At 38.8% G+C, this 12,194-nt stretch overlaps 1 pseudogene; it reads left to right on the top strand.

Moving 5' to 3' along the window:
• Positions 1 to 10,982: 10,982 nt before the first annotated feature.
• Positions 10,983 to 12,194, top strand: part of LOC114415664 — a 37,573-nt pseudogene continuing 36,361 nt past the window's right edge.

The following is a 12,194-nucleotide window of genomic DNA, read 5'->3' as shown; positions in this document are numbered from 1 at the left end:
TCACTATCTAGTGACAACTCCTAAGGGTAGTTTCATGTAACCTTATAGGCCTCTAGAGATATCATCCTCTTAGGTAACAACACTGTGGCGGTAGAGACTACCAACGACAATGCATCACCAAAAGAGGAAAACTCTAGATGAGGCTTCACTGTTATCAAGCGAGTCGGAGACCTAGCATGATCACAGATTGACCTTCACTCCCTATGGCTCACACAGACTCGGGTATAGGGCCTAATATCTCAATGTGTGTGCAAAAAGTGTAGGTGTCATTTGTGAATGGAGCAACCTAAGGATTAACTAACCCTACCTGCCAAGCAAACAGAAAATTCCTAGGTAGATACAACAAGTACATCACATGTCTACCCAAGGATTCAATGGCACAAATTATTTCTAACTACGAAGGTAATAGATACAAAGATACACACCAAGAGATAAAAACATGGCAAAGGTTATTTACAAGTATGAACAAAACAAAGGATAAAAGAAATGAGGTTGAAGCAAAAACCACAAAAAGAACTGTAGTGGAATGAAACGATCATGAACGTGAGCATAACATAAGGATAAAAGAGAAAAGGGAACATAAATAAAGAAAAAGTCACAAAAAAAAAATTTCACACTGACCAAATGGCTTAACTTTCTAACATGTCCCCAGTGGAGTTGCCATTTGTCGCAACCTGCCTTACGACGGGATGGCGAAAGAAAATAAATAAAAGCACGTTCATCTCCTAGGGAGAAAACGAGTGGGAATCACCACCAACATTTTATTTTAGGAAAATGTTAGAAAACGAAAAGAGGTCTACAAATTTTGAAAAAAAAGGTTCAGGAGTTGTTTACGCATAGGGAAGATATTAGCACCCCACGCGCCCGTCACAAGAGATGGCATCCTTTAATCCAGTGTGCAAAACATGACTTCAAAATTATTTATTTTCCCTCTTTTATTATTATTATTATTTCGAATCGACAAGGGTGTTGCCCTTGCTCCTACGTATCCCCGAGTGCAATGAGGAAATCAGACCTATGTAATTCTTTAATAAGAATACTCATGTTTCTTTTTGAAAGATTCATTTTAAATGCAAACAAAAAGTTTTTAAGGCGTTGGACCTTGAAACCATCTTAAGTGATATTTGAAAAAAAGAAGTTTGATTGTGAATTGATTTTTTTTTTATTTTGGTTTTGTTTATCACTTTCTAGTCATACTAAGAAAAACAAATTTCGTGACACTAGTGACTGATTAGAACTAAGCCTTATGGATAAAATGAAATTACCAACGATATGTGAAGAAGATAAATGCACATATAATATAACAAAGGACCTATAAGGGTGCATAGATTACATAAAAATCTTAAGAAAAACTAACTGACTGTTGCACAGGTTACAAGGCTAGCAAGATAAATGATGTAGGAAATAATCCACGGTTCGATTCAGCAACGCCTCAACTTTGATTTTTTTTCTTCTTCTCTTTCTCTTTTCTGTGTTTTTCCTTTTTTTTCCCTCAATTTTCCAACCCTTAAACCCTTCCCCTGCAAGGCTATTTATAGGAAGGGCCATTTGGTGCAGGGGAAGCTCGCCCAGGCGAGCTAGTTGCTTAGGCTTAAAGGTATCAGCTTGCCCAGGCAAGCTGGTTGCTTAAGGCTGAAGCTTTCCTATGGCCTAGGCAAGCCAAATGCTGTTGGCCTGGGTGAGTTTAGGTCTAGAAAGTTCCAGAAAATGACCATTTTTCCCCTTTCTTTGTGGCCTTTGTTTTTGGATCTGACAATCAAACATCAACCCTGAGCAACCCCTCGACCTTGCGCTGCAGCCGGTGCCAGACACCGTAATTTGATTAGCAATGATCAAAACATCATATGTAAATGATAAAAGTATTATACTCAGATGAAATTAGGGTCTAATAGCAGCCTTGGTAATTTCCTTGAAAGTTCTGTTGAGGTCTGTCTTGATTATGCAAATAATGGGCCTCCTCTTCCTGTTGGCAATCACCAGGTGCTGAACAGTTGCCATTCTGATGGTCACCACCACATAAATCACATCTTAAAACTTGTTGAACTTGACGATCTTAATGCATTTTCTATGATCCACCTTGTTGAAATTGTTGAGGAAGTTGCCCTATCTATTTTGTTAAGGCCTCTATTTGCTAAGTCAAGAGTTTATTCTAAGCTAGAATTGCATTCTGAGTATTCGACTCCATTATACCTTTCCTTTGAACTAGAGCCCTATCATGTTGACTCTGATAATCACTGGCTACAATAGAGTCAATGATTACAATTGCTTCCTCAAGGCTCTTAGACATCATAGTACCTCCAGCTGAGGCATCAAGAATAATCTTTGTCTGAGGTCTCAAACCACTACAGAAAATATGTAGTTGTGCAACATCATCGAAACAATGGTTTGGGCACCTCTACAGTAAATATTTGAATCTCTCCCATGTCTCACAGAGAGGTTCATCTGGCCCTTGGGAAAAAAGTAACAATAGCTGATTTTTCACTAATGTATGTGGATGGAGGAAAGAATCTTGCAATGAATTTTTCCTCCACTTCTTCCCAAATGTTGAGACTTTTGTTTGGATGTGATTGGAGCCATGTCTTTGCTTTACCTGTCAAGGAGAACGGGAAAGCTCTAAGGTAGATAGCTTCAACATCTTCGTCAGAAGCTCCCATGGTACTGCATAGTTCCATGAAGGTAGACAAATATGTGTATGGATCTTCATGATCCATTCCAGCAAAATGGTGTGAACCAATCAAACTGAGCTATGTTGGCTTCAACTCCACAACCTTGTTACTGAAAAGAAAAATGACTATGTTGCTGTAATCTTTTGGTTCTTGTTGATAAGCATAGTCACCAAGAATCCTCCTTGGTGGTCTATTTTCTTCTCCTCTTCTATTAGCCATAACATCAATTACAAGTGGCTTTTCTAGTGAAGGAGAATAAAAAGAAGAAGATTCACCTGGTGGCTTAATGGTTGCTTGTTTCTTTTTCTTCCTGTTCTTCCCTTCAGTCTTGGCAATTTCCAGATCAAATAGCAATTTATCTGTGTCATACCCTAATTTCGTCCGGGGATTATAATTTGATGATATACAACCATTGATTGGTAGCTTCGAGATATTTGGCACCCTTTGTTGCACAATATGTGAAGTCCCGAGACGTGCCGAAAATCAAAAGGAAGCAGGCTTACGCGATCCGTGAAAATTCCGTGATGTGACGAAAATCGAAAGGAGGTATTTTTCGCAATCCGTGAGTTTTCGTAACTTCTTCGAAAGCTAAAAAAGAGTAAATACATAATCCGTAAGGACTCGTAATCTTGCGGAAGGAAAATAAGTACCGTTACGAAATTCGTAAACTTTCGTAACGTTACGAAAAAAGAATTACCAAAAAAGGTAGAGGGGGGTGCATTTAGTAAAAAGGGGGGTACAAATAGCAATCAGGCCCACTGGGGCCTTCCAGATTCTTCCTCCAGAAGGCTGTTGCTTTTGGAGGAAGCAACCTTGCTCGCCTGGGCGAGCTGGGTGGCAAGCTCCTCCCCTATTTTGCTATAAATAGGGGGAGGAGTGAAGGGAGAAGGGGTTCAGCCTTCTTGGCACTTCTCATTCTCTCGAAATTGCTGAGGAAAATTATTTCCGTGAAGAAAATCTAGGCCGAGGCTCTTCCGTAACGTTTCCGTGAGTAATTACGCGAAGATTCTCGACCGTTCTTCAACATTCATCGTTCGTTCTTCGTTTTCTTCAGTCTTCAACGGGTAAGTACCTCAAACTGAGCTTTTCAATTCATTCTATGTACCCGTGGTGGTCCACATTTTGTTTCATGTATTTTTATTCTCGTTTTCATTCACTTTTTATACCCCCTTTTGACGTGCTTAAGTCATTTCTCGCCTAATCTAAAAATAAAATAAATTTCCACCGATCGTTTGAATTGTATCATCCGTTAATTTCGGTTTAAATGAATTCCGACCGTTCGGTCGTGCCGTAACCACGTTGGAAATCAAAAAAGAGGTAAAATAATAATATAATAATCAAGAAAATACCTTTTAGTAAAATAAAGCGAAAAATCAATCGGACGTTTTCTCTTTGGGATTTCTCATTCTTAATTGAATTGACTAATAAATAAAGTGAAACTAAGGCTAAAATCAACTCGCCTAGTCAAGCTCGTCCACAAAAATAGGGTTTTGAAAGTTTATCATTTCAGTTTCTTACCAAGTAAAATGGATCATTTTTAAGGTCCAACGCCTTAAAATGATCACCTTTCAAGTAAAAAGAATCACTTGATTCACGCATAAGGAAGAACTACGTAGGTCTGATTTCCTCTTCGATGGAGGGTACGTAGGAGCAAAAGCCCCGCTTTTGTCAACCTCAAAAAATAAAAAGAAATAAAAGTTAAGGTAACACAATTTCCACAATTCTAAAAAATAGGTTGTTGTCCTTTGAGACAAACGTGAGAGGTGCTAATACCTTCCTCAAACGTAAATACAACTCCCGAACTTAGAATTTTCATTTTGACCGGTTTCCTTCGATTTTCCCGATGTTTTCCACAAATAAACGTTGGTGGCGACTCCGTGCACCTTTCCTCCTTTGGAAAGTGCACCCGTGAGCCTCGCCTTCGCTCGCCCGCAAAAGGGCACGTTGCGACAGTTGGCGACTCCACTGGGGACTATTTTTGTGAGTTAGGCCTATTTTAAGGAATTGTGGATTTGTGAAACTTCGTGTGTGCATTTGTTGAACTGTGTAAAATGTAAATAACTGTTGTCTATTTCGCATTCTTTACACTGCATTCTAAGCACCCCCGGGTTTGAGTAGAAAAAGGGCCCTATACCCGGGTTCATGGGAATTTAAGGAGTGGAGGTGAATCTATCATCATGCTAGGTCTCCGACTTGCTTGATAATAGTGAAACCTCGTCTAGAGCTTTCTCTCTTTATAATGTGTTGTCGCTGGTATTCCATACCGCCACAATATTATTATCTTGAGTGATGATACCCCTAGAAAACAGCCGTGTGAGTTATGAATTGTTGGGGAGTAGTTATTAGAGACCCCTAGATATTGTCCTATAGGTTCCCAAATAGGGGCAAAAAGCAAACACGCTCCGTGCCATTCGTTCTCATGCATTTTTTTTGGTAAAATAGCACTAGTTTATAGTTTTTGCTAGTGGTGTTTGGTTTCTTTAGAGTAATACAGCAGAGGCACCAGCAGAGGCTCCCGACGAGGCAGATGAGGCCCGCGAGGACGAGGAGATGACTGATTTACTTGATATCTTAGGAGGGAGCGGGGCCACATGATTGGGAGATCCCTTGATCCATATTTCTTTTTGTTTCCATTTTTCCTGTTATATATTTTTGTTTGACTAAGGGACTAACGTTTGTTTCATGTTGATTGACTTTTGTTTTGTACATACATATCGTTTGAGTTGTTACGTCAGTACTTGTTTCATTGTTGTCAATAATGTTTGTTGAAATTCCGGGACTATGTAAAGTTTTTCATTTAGGAACGTCGTCCTAAAAAATAAAATGAACCAAAAATCCTAATAAAAAGAAATAAGCGTTGTGAATAAAATGTCTGCGTATACAAAGAAAAAGGAAAGTGTGTATAAAAGGATTTTTTGTGTGTAAATGATGCGTGGAAAGGAATTATTGTGTGTGTGAGCAACGAGTGTATATGAAGAAACTTTTGTATGAACCATAAGTGTGTGTTGGGAAAAATGAAAAAATCTTTGAACGTAAATAGGGTTTGTATATAGACCGTGTGACGTAAAGAGAAAGAGTTCCAATGCGTGTACAGAAAAAGTTTGTCATGTATAAGAATGTAGATGTACAAAGAAAAATTTCTTCATAGAGGACCATAGGTGTATAATTTTGTGAATATATAAAAATGAAACAAAAAGGAAAAAGAAAGAAAGACCGTGAAGGTCGACATGTTATAGTTAAGAAAAGGAAAGAAAAGGAAGAAATGGAAAGAAAGAAAAATAAAAAGATGAAAATAAAGAAAAGAACAATAAAAAAGAAAGAAAGAGAAGGATTCCCGATCAAAGGTCGAAAGGAAGTAAAAATGGAAAAGAAGCGATTCTCAATCAATGAAAGAAAGGGAATGGAAGATCTTCAAACCAGATAAATTTTCGGCAAGATAAGTGATTGCCGGCAAAGGAAAACCCATTTTTGGTGTCTCTTCCTTTCAGATTGCCATTCAAAGGTCATTCTCGACTGGCGATATCCCACCCCACATGAACAAAGAGGAAAAGACCGAAACACCCAGCTTCCTCTCCAAAAAATCCTATTGGTCCATGATCGTACGTTTGATCTTTGATTCGATAGGAAGTCATGTGCAAAATAGAGTCATGGTGCAGTTATGGTTTGGGAATAGGATAAAACACTTGCCTTGTGAGTTTTATACACTATGAGTGATTTATTTTCAGCTTAGCCCGATGTTTCCCCTGCATGTTCATTTAAAAGCTAAAAGTTGACGTCCTGCCCTTCATTCTCGGTTACAAGGAAGATTACCCTTGGCACAAGTATATTTTTTCTCTAAGATATGGTGCTCTCGCGAATGATTTATTTTTCTTTACAAAAAGCATGTTTGCCTTTCAGGTGGAAAAACCCGGTGGACCGTTCGGTCCCGCCGACCCCCTTTTTCGGAGCCCCATGAATGTTATTGCCTAGCGCTGTTCATGTGTCCTCCACCTTCGAGTTTGGAGCTATGTTTCATGATTGCCTAAGTGCGGACCCTCAAGGCAATCCTCCATTCTCCCTCTTTTTCGGAGCCCCATGAATGTTATTGCCTAGCGCTGTTCATGTGTCCTCCACCTTCGAGTTTGGAGCTATGTTTCATGATTGCCTAAGTGCGGACCCTCAAGGCAATCCTCCATTCTCCCTCTTTTTCGGAGCCCCATGAATGTTATTGCCTAGCGCTGTTCATGTGTCCTCCACCTTCGAGTTTGGAGCTATGTTTCATGATTGCCTAAGTGCGGACCCTCAAGGCAATCCTCCATTCTCCCCCTTTCTTGGAGCCCCATGAATGTTATTGCCTAGCGCTGTTCATGTGTCCTCCACCTTCGAGTTTGGAGCTATGTTTCACGATTGCCTAAGTGCGGACCCTCAAGGCAATCCTCCATTCTCCCCCTTTTTTCGGAGCCCCATGAATGTTATTGCCTAGCGCTGTTCATGTGTCCTCCACCTTCGAGTTTGGAGCTATGTTTCATGATTGCCTAAGTGCGGACCCTCAAGGCAATCCTCCATTCTCCCCCTTTTTTCGGAGCCCCATGAATGTCATTGCCTAGCGCTGTTCATGTGTCCTCCACTTTCGAGTTTGGAGCTATGCTTCATGATTGCCTAAGTGTGGACCCTCAAGGCAATCCTCCGTTCTCCACCTTTTTCGGAGCCCCATGAATGTCATTGCCTAGCGCTGTTCATGTGTCCTCCATTATCAAGCACGGAGCCTCTGGTGACTGGGAAATATGTTCTTCTGTTGTTTTCCGGATCGGTTCCTTTGCCAAACGTGTGTATATGTGTATATGTATATTATATTCGTTGTTCTTGTTGTTGTTTGTATTTTGTTTTGTGTTGTACAACAAAAAAGAAGGAGTAGAGACGAGAATCGTCATCACGGAAAGGGCAGGATGGACGAAATCAGTGTCTTATCTTTGCTTTCCTCTTATCTCCGATGAGAGGTAAGTAAAGAGGGGCAACTGCCATACCCTAATTTCGTTCGGGGATTATAATTTGATGATATACAACCATTGATTGGCCGCTTCGAGATATTTGGCACCCTTTGTTGCACAATATGTGAAGTCCCGAGACGTGCCGAAAATCAAAAGGAAGCAGGCTTACGCGATCCGTGAAAATTCCGTGATGTGACGGAAATCGAAAGGAGGTATTTTTCGCAATCCGTGAGTTTTCGTAACTTCTTTGAAAGCTAAAAAAGAGTAAATACATAATCCGTAAGGACTCGTAATCTTGCGGAAGGAAAATAAGTATTGTTACGAAATTCGTAAACTTTCGTAACGTTACGAAAAAAGAATTACCAAAAAAGGTAGAGGGGGTGCATTTAGTAAAAAAGGGGGTACAAATAGCAATCAGGCCCACTTGGGCCTTCCAGATTCTTCCTCCAGAAGGCTGTTGCTTCTGGAGGAAGCAACCTTGCTCGCCTGGGCGAGCTGGGTGGCAAGCTCCTCCCCTATTTTGCTATATATAGGGGGAGGAGTGAAGGGAGAAGGGGTTCAGCCTTCTTGGCACTTCTAATTGTCTCGAAATTGCTGAAGAAAATTAATTCCGTGAAGAAAATCCATGCCGAGATGCTTCCGTAACGTTTCCGTGAGTAATTACGCGAAGATTCTCGACCGTTTTTCAACATTCATCGTTCGTTCTTCGTTTTCTTCAGTCTTCAACAGGTAAGTACCTCAAACCGAGCTTTTCAATTCATTCTATGTACCCGTGGTGGTCCACATTTTGTTTCATGTATTTTTATTCTCGTTTTCATTCACTTTTTATACCCCCTTTTGACGTGCTTAAGTCATTTATTTAAGTCATTTCTCGCCTAATCTAAAAATAAAATAAATTTCCACCGATCGTTTGAATTGTATCATCCGTTAATTTCGGTTTAAATGAATTCCGACCGTTCGGTCATGCCGTAACCACGTTGGAAATCAAAAAAGAGGTAAAATAATAATATAATAATCAAGAAAATACCTTTTAGTAAAATAAAGCGAAAAATCAATCGAACGTTTTCTCTTTGGGATTTCTCATTCTTAATTGAATTGACTAATAACTGAAGTGAAACTAAGGCTAAAATCAACTCGCCTAGTCAAGCTCGTCCACAAAAATAGGGTTTTGAAAGTTTATCATTTCAGTTTCTTACCAAGTAAAATGGATCATTTTTAAGGTTCAACGCCTTAAAATGATCACCTTTCAAGTAAAAAGAATCACTTGATTCACGCATAAGGAAGAACTACGTAGGTCTGATTTCCTCTTCGATGGAGGGTACGTAGGAGCAAAAGCCCCGCTTTTGTCGACCTCAAAAAATAAAAAGAAATAAAAGTTAAGGTAACACAATTTCCACAATTCTAAAAAATAGGCTGTTGTCCTTTGAGACAAACGTGAGAGGTGCTAATACCTTCCTCAAACGTAAATACAACTCCCGAACTTAGAATTTTAATTTTGACCGGTTTCCTTCGGTTTTCCCGACGTTTTCCACAAATAAACGTTGGTGGCGACTCCGCGCACCTTTCCTCCTTTGGAAAGCGCACCCGTGAGCCTCGCCTTCGCTCGCCCGCAAAAGGGCACGTTGCGACAATCTGCAGAAACTTTACCTTGCATAAAGGAAAAAAGAACAAACTACAATAAACCATAAGCATGAAGGTTAGCGAAAATAAAATATAAAAAGAGAGAATTTATACAAAATCAAAATAGGAAAACAATAAAAGTAAGGAAAATGGCCTATAAAACTGAAAGATTAAATCTGAAAGAACTGAGTGAGCGACTAAAGTCCCCAGCAACAATGCTAGAAACTTGTTAGACTATTGGCAAGCGTACCAATGTCGTCGCAAGTTACAGATTTTATAAAAGAGATCATCTGCACAGGGACTTGAGTTACTCAGTTTCTCCAATTAAAAGTAAATAGTTCAATAGTTATGTACAACAAATTTAATTGAAATCTCATGGGTTTAACGGAAATAACGAATGTAGCAGAAATATCAGAATTAGTGCGTCAAAAATACGTAAAATTACGAAAACAAGTTAAATGAATTTAATTAATTCAAGAGAAACATAGGATTGGATTTCATTGTTCATACCCTCAGTATCCAAATATTATTAATACATATGAATTATTTTCTAACATCATTAATGCATATATTAAATCACCCCAAATCAATCCTTCGCATTCGAGAATCCAAAAAATATTTACCTAATATCGATTCCTTGCATATGAAATAAATATCCCAGCATTAAAATCATAATCTCATGCTATTTGCAATCATAATGTTATGCTTTATTTCTAGCAACGAAACGTAAAGAGTAAATTCATTCAATTAAAATTCTAAGAGTACTTTCCAGTCAAACTTAAAATTCAATTTCATGAAATTAGTGATCAAATAGAATCAAGGATTAGGAATAGAATGAAATCACTAGTAATGAGTAGAAAAGATTCATATATATATATATATATATAATATTAAAGGAAATACATAAGGTTACGAAGATTACATCCAATCCTTCGGAGAAACTAGCCGATTATTGTGTAGAGCACAAGATCAATATAAGAAATGATGAAGGATGCGATTCACAGTCACTTCTCTGCAGCTCTAGGTCCACTTTTCTCTCTTCTCTCTCCTTGTTCATGCTTTTTCCTCTGGTTTCTGCACTCCACACCTCTGGTTTTCAACTTTTCCATGGCTTTTAAACAAAATGATCCAAGAGGTGTCTGACCAACTCACCCAGGCGAGTTGGTTCCTTCAAGCTGAAGTAATCTCACTAGCCCAGGCTAGTTGATTGCTAGCCTAGGCGAGTAGCACTCTGAATTTCTTCAAATTGACCCTTTGTGCTCTTCATATTGTCTTGGTTTCTGGTTCCAACAAATAACCATCAAAGCATAAGAAATGCATGGATGAATTTTTCATATTTAAACAAAACATTTATAAATGAACAATATATAAAACAACTAGAATTAAGGGAAGTTTATAAGAAAACTATTAAAATCAAAAGATAAGTGCTAACATTCTAATCCCAAAAATAACTAAAATATGACACTTATCAGTGGTGTTAGGAATTTCTTCAATGAGTCGCAAACAATATACCCAGAACATTTTGGAGGAATGTTGAGTTTGTCAATAAAAAGGTGATAGCATCCAAAGTTCTAGGAATCAAAGTGGTACTGTCCAACGACACCATTGCCAAGGCAATAGGGTACCTTTGTGAAAGAAGTACATACCAAGAGGGATGGAAGAAGAACTATGACTCTTATGTAACAAGTGCACTATATAAGGAAAATGCTAAGAAAGTAGAGACCAGAAGATGATTGTGTATAACCTCATGTGCGAGCAGGCCAAGATTTTGGCCAACATTCTAAACAAGAGTGTTCTCCACAAGGCAGGCTCAAAAACAACTCTGTCAGATCTTCACAAGTTTTTTCTTTTTCACTTGATGGAGAATTTGCCATTTGATTTTCCTTACACCATCTACATCAACATCTTGAGAAACTTGAAAGGCTTGGGTGGTCTGAACATCATCTATTATGCTTCTCTCATCAACATGATGCTCTGGGAACAAAGCATGTATCAGGTCTTCAACAAGATGGATGATGATTCTAAGCACACTCTAATAGCCAAGGGTTTAGTTGTTGCTAAAAAACTAAAATTTAGCAAAACTAACCTAAAAGATACAAAGGTTGCTCTAGAACATAGTGAAAAGGATGCTCCTCAAGTGGACTTGATTGCCATAAACAAGAGGAAGCAGAAGGGGCTAGCCAAAGCTATTGCTGATGAAGATCAGGGTGTGAACAACTTTGGTATTTCCAAAAATGGACAAAAGATAATGGCTGAGAAACAAAAGAAAAATAAAACAAGGAAGCATTCCCAAAAAGAAGAAGAAGAGGAGGATAAGATGAAGAAGAGACATGAGCAGTCCACTGCGTCCATTCCTGTGCATCTAGTAGCTGGAACTTCAATCCTACAAAGGTTGAAGGACTTGAGTAAGATAGATGAAAAAGATGAAGGATTTGTACAAGTTTATTTCCATAAGAGAAAAAGTTGTAGCCTTGCTTTCTCCTGCCCCCATAAAGAGTCACGAAAGTTCAACCAACTCCAAAACCAAGAGAATCTGTCATTTCGTCTGCAATACCAAGGCATATCAAGACAAGGGCTACTAAAGCCAATCCTAAGATTGGTGAAAAGGAGTGGGCAGTCTGCTTCACAGGGAACAAATGTTGGACAAATGGCCTCAGTTATCTTAAGAAGGGGTGAATTAATTTCCCACTAACAAACTTTTAACCCCCTTCTAAATGATAGGCTCAAAATGCAGAAGTAGAAGCAACAATCAATTTAATAATGTTCTTTAAACATGCATAAAAAATTGATTGCAATAATATAAATGAGATAAGGGAAGAGAGAAATGCAAACTCGATTTATACTGGTTCGGCCACTTCCCGTGCCTATGTCCAGTCCTCAAGCAACCCACTTGAGATTTTCTACTCTCTTTGTAAAAATCCTTTTACAAAGTCTGAACCAC

The sequence above is a fragment of the Glycine soja genome, chromosome 1, assembly GCF_004193775.1.
Source record: "Glycine soja cultivar W05 chromosome 1, ASM419377v2, whole genome shotgun sequence".
In the NCBI taxonomy this organism is placed as follows: Eukaryota; Viridiplantae; Streptophyta; class Magnoliopsida; order Fabales; family Fabaceae; genus Glycine; species Glycine soja.
The sequence above is the reverse complement of the archived record's forward strand: the minus strand, read 5'-3'. Positions and strand labels throughout refer to the sequence as shown.